Below are 5,421 nucleotides of genomic sequence, written 5' to 3'. Positions count from 1 at the left end.
AATCAACAAGAGTGAAATATACTACTGAATTTGAAATCAGAATATTAAGTGTATCATGTTTTCCATGTGATATCTTTGACAGTATCTTTTAAAATCTCTCTCCGTCTCAATTTATTCATTCCTAAATTGGAACTGATACCAACCACAGTGCAATACTTTGAGCTTACTTTGGTTCCAAGTAACAGAGGCACATTTCACTCTAAAGGAAACAAGACAGGTTATATATTGGGCATCCACTGTGACACGTCCAGCCTGAACCTGCTTTTACTCTGCTTCTCATCTCTCTTTGTTGGTTGTATTCTCTGTGCTTCACATAAGCCATTCCCATATAGAGGACAGGGAGTGTTTGTCAATATTAAGCTGATTGGTTTATAGTTTAAGATCTAAAAGTAAGACTGACACTCTTTCCTATTGTGTCTAAGTGGTACACTTTAAGGTTCTGATTGACTTTAGTTATGTGCTCAATGTTTTGGCTGTACATAACTTGGGTTACATTGCTCTTGTTAAGTGAAGAAATCCCAGAATCACACGATATAGAGAAAAAGCAGTGTTGCTAAAAACACAGTGTACTCTCTGCTTCTGTCACCATTGCATTTCATTATTTCTTTAATGCTCATTCTTCTTCTTCTCTATGAACATCTTTCACACTCATCTAACATTTATTGAGCTCCTCTTCATTGCCAGTGATTTGTGGTCCTGGAGCCCCAAGACATTTGAAAAGACATATCATTCAATAATGCACTGCCTAATTGGGGAGACATTGATGAGACAATGTAAATTTTGCAATATTAGGCACAGCCACATGTTAACTAGTATCATGGGAGATCAGAGCAAGAGTGAAGTAGCTCTTTCACTTCCCAAGGATGTGAAGTATAACATTATTGTGTTAGTCTAGATTGACCAGAGACACAAAATCAGAGACACTCATGTGTATATAAGAATGAGTTGTATTTCAAGAAGTAATTGTGCATCAATAAAACATCCCAGCCCAAATTCATAAACTCAATATTATCCCATATCCCTGATACTAGTCTATAAATTCCTCTTTAGATTCACACAGCACATTCAATGATGCCGAATGCAGGAAGATCACAGGCTAGTAGGTAGAAGGCCTTGTGGATCCAGTGGCAGGAGAAGCAACTCCAGGACTCTGGCTGCTGCTAGCCAGCGTGACTCCATGTGGCTTGTCAACAGGAAGGAGAAGCAGAGATAGTGTGTCCCACTTCCAGGGAGGAAGAGATGAAGTTCCCAGAATCCTTATGAGAAGGTCACATCCATATGAGGAGGCACAAACAGAATGTGACCCGATTGGGCTAAACTCCACCCTTTCACTCTTTCAAGTTGACATGACATTATGTAACTACCACAATTATTAAAAGAGTACTAGGAATTAACCAGTCAAAGCTGTTGAGAAAAAAGATTCCTGTAGTTTAAAACTCCATTCTGCGTGAAATACTTTGTTATATATTAATATAGTCTTTTCTCTTCAATTTTTATTTTGTGTTTCTTGGTAGTGACCCCATTCTTCATGTTTCTCCATGTTTGGTGAAAATGAGGAGGCTTCTCAATAAGGTATATTGGCACTGGAGTTACACCGATGGCTCAAACATAGGAATAATAGTGAAGATGGTACAGGACCAGGCAGGATTGGTTATTTCACATCGGGTCCCTATGATTCAGAACAGACTTGATGTTACCAACACTATTAACCATGCTCACAGAGTACTAACTACCTAACTGACTGTTGTTGTCTATCATGATTAACATTGGTGATATTTTCATTACTGGCCATCTGGAACATTTTTCTCCTAAGGAAAATGAGCTAATCATCAATAGTAATGGAATGACTTAGGAAGCCAAGTGTCAGTTTTCCTGGAGTGCTTCTGAGATTTCACTTTCTTCTTCTTCTTCTTCTTCTTCTTCTTCTTCTTCTTCTTCTTCTTCTTCTTCTTCTTCTTCTTCTTCTTCTTCTTCTTCTTCTTCTTCTTCTTCTTCTTTGTCATTCCCCGCACTCCCCATCTAAGGGTTCTTAAGGCCAGTCTACTAGTAGCATTATGACCAATTTAAGAACCTATAAATATTAGCTCATGAAACCTCCAAAGCTATGTCTTCTGTAATCCATACTTCCAACTTTAAAAACAACAACAACACCAAAGCAACACACACACAAAAACTTGTGTCAACTGTTTTTGTCAAACTTTTGTTTAGAAAAATATATTAAGTTAGGAAAATAACATCGTGTTGCTATGACATGCCAGTGAAAATAGCATCATGTCCAGGGAATATGTTTGTGGGTGGCTTGATTTGCCTAGAACACCTAATTAAATGTTCCCCCATGGCATATTGGTTGCTGGGTACATATGTGTCACCCAAACGACTGACCTCCAGTTTAATTCATGTGCAAGGCTAAGATGAAAGAGAAACAATACTGACTTTGTGTTAACTCAGTGTCAATTTTTTATGCTTGCTTATCTATTGATGTTGTGAGTGGCTTCAGTTATGTGCGCACACTGATAAACCACAACATTTATTCTTAATTTATAAGGAACCAGGGACTAATTTTATATTTACTCTAATGTATAGGGTGGTAGGGAGTACTTTTATATTTAGATATGTCAATCAACCCATTTCCACACATGGCTGGGAAAATATGTCCTCAGTGAGTGTGAGGTAACTCTCACATATTTAGATTTGGGATATTGAGAAATGAATGAGCAGCAGTGACAACCATCTCTGGAAACTGTCTGGCAGTATTTGAATTTTCCAGGCCTGGTTTACCCATTCTATTTCTACTGCTTTAAAACATATGGGTTTTGTGTACTTACTTTTCACACAAAGATGTCACAATCTTTGACTGCAAAAAGTCAGTGGTAGAAGAGTTTAGAAGCTCCTTGCATTCAATTACATTCAAGATATTTTTGGAAATGTGAAATAAGATGTTAAACCAACCAGCTTCTTGCCTATGTGAAAATAGATGGCACAATAGTCCTTATTTTTTGAGGATGGATGTGAAAATAGAGCAAGACGAACCTATGTGCTGCTGAGCACCAAAGAAGCTGAAACAATAAAAGGAAGTATTCTTAAGTGTCTGAACAACACAAACAAAATGTAATTGACCTTGAGGCCTAAAAGAGGAAAAGCAGAGAGACTACAGCTAGGTTTGAGGCAAGGAGACGGCTTCAAGTGCAGGCTAGACCCAAGTGATTACTCTGGGATGTTAATAATGAGATCCAGATTCACATTCTTAGGTTACCTGGGGTGTGTCTCTGAACTGGTAGGAAGTTGTTAAGAACTTCCTGGCGGTACAAAACTTGTTTCATGAATTAAGTGGGGTCAGGTTTCCTCAGATTGATGAATGCTTCTAATACACTTGGCATCATTCTTAAGGCAGTTTTGTTCCCATAATTGCTTCTCTGTGCCAGGCCTTTCCCAGTGGGATAGATAGTTGGCTAGTCAAGGAATCATAGATATTTGGCAGACGTTCCTTCAGTTTGACCTCTAGGAAAGGCTACAGGTATTCAAAATACAGAATGGGACTCTGGGTGAAAGCAGGGGGTAAAAAAGAGTTGAAATACCTAGTGAAGTATTTGGAGTGGAGATCTAGCAAATTAGAAAGTTACGAGAGAATGACTTCCATCACAATGAACACATCATGGTGGCCATTCTACTACTTTTGAGTAGCCAAGTTACATACGTAATATAAAGAGGGATAGCTAGCATCTCACCTCCATGTTTGCTTATCGACTGCATGCCAGCCAATGTGAATATTAACAGATGTTCGTCTCCACCGCACCCGTACTTTGTGCATAAGTTTTCACAGATGATCTATGTGTTGCTTAATTTGAGCTTCTGTCAGTGTTTGCAGGGCTCCTGGGGAAGTATTATTGAGATGAAATTATAAGTGATATCAAATAGTGATTTTTTAAAGGTGGACAGAAAACTAACGCCAGGACAGTGAAATGATTATGTCTTTATAGAAAATATGATGGACTTCTTTATTTAGATATCTCTTTATGATTTGTGAGAATACTGGAAAGGGATTTGCTTTGTTGTTGTTTCTAATAAATCATTTTATTGGCTCTTATAGCTCTTATAACAATCCATACATCAATTGTACCAAGCATATTTGTATATATGCTGGCATCATCATTCCCAAAACATTTTCTTTCTACTTGAGCCCTTGGTATCAGCTTCTCTTTTCACCCTTCCCCCACACGAGTGAACCCTTGGTAACTTATTTTCATATCTTACATACAATTTCTTCAAATACAGGAGCCTATTAAAATGCATGGTTGGAGGATTGATAATGGTAGAGAAGTGCAGTGTTTTGGATAAACTGTGTGAGTTTATTATCATCTTTAAAGGAGTGGCTCATGAAACTCCACTGAAGGGTGTCATTGACTTCAGAAAGGAAGCGTGTCTGCTCTGGGAGCATACATGTGCTGGGTAATTAAACTAATTCAGTTATAGACCCATCCTGACCTATAAAAGTGGTTGGCTCATATAGAGTTATTTGAATTGTGTTAAAGTTTAATCAATACCCAGGCCTTTTATTCTAAATCATATGCTATTCTAACATTGAATCTAGAGGCTTAAGTGAAGTTTATCCATGGGCTTCTTTCAATGTTTGCAGGGCTCTTGAGGAAGTATTATTAAGATAAAATTATAAGTGATATCAAACAGTGATATTTTTAAGGATAACAAAATAAGATCAAAACAGTGGGAAGTCTATCCATCTTTTATACTCACTCATCAATGATGTTTTTAGTAAATCAGTCCAATTCCCTCTTATTATCCTTACACTTGAGGATGGCAAAATTTCATCTCCCATATTTGGATATGATATCAGGACAGATTAGTTCTTAGAAAAAGGAACCATTCTTGGTATAATTGAGGTTGAACAAACAATGGGAAGCCCCTCAACGTCAGGGAGTGACATGGGGCTTGAAACATTTGCAGAAATGGGCAGGGCTTTGTTTTGGTGTGTACAGTGACTATGAGTTAGCACTTACTCCATAGCACTGGACAATGACACCCAGTGCCTGTCAGCAGTAATCTTCAGGTTTATTTGTGTCAGCATATTGGTCCAAAGGGAACAATTAGCTTCCCTATCACCAAAAAAATCATTCCGGAGAGGCCATTTGTGGAATCAATGACCATTCCTGAATTGTGGAGATGCTGATTGCTCAGACCCAGGAAGCTTGACCTAGATTGAATTGAGATACCCAATTCCTATTGCTCGGTGTGAAAGGTTGTGTGTGTGTGTGTGTGTGTGTGTGTGTGTGTGTGTGTGTGTGCTAACATGACACCTGTAAGAAGATATGGGTGGAGTTTAGTCTTTTAATCAGATCGCAGCTTGATGATCTTTTTTGGAGGTGCAACCTAGAAAAATGGTTCTCTGGAGCCTCCCCCCCCCCTTCC

Source organism: Tenrec ecaudatus, chromosome 5, assembly GCF_050624435.1.
Source record: "Tenrec ecaudatus isolate mTenEca1 chromosome 5, mTenEca1.hap1, whole genome shotgun sequence".
Classification (NCBI taxonomy): domain Eukaryota; kingdom Metazoa; phylum Chordata; class Mammalia; order Afrosoricida; family Tenrecidae; genus Tenrec; species Tenrec ecaudatus.
The sequence above is the reverse complement of the archived record's forward strand: the minus strand, read 5'-3'. Positions refer to the sequence as shown.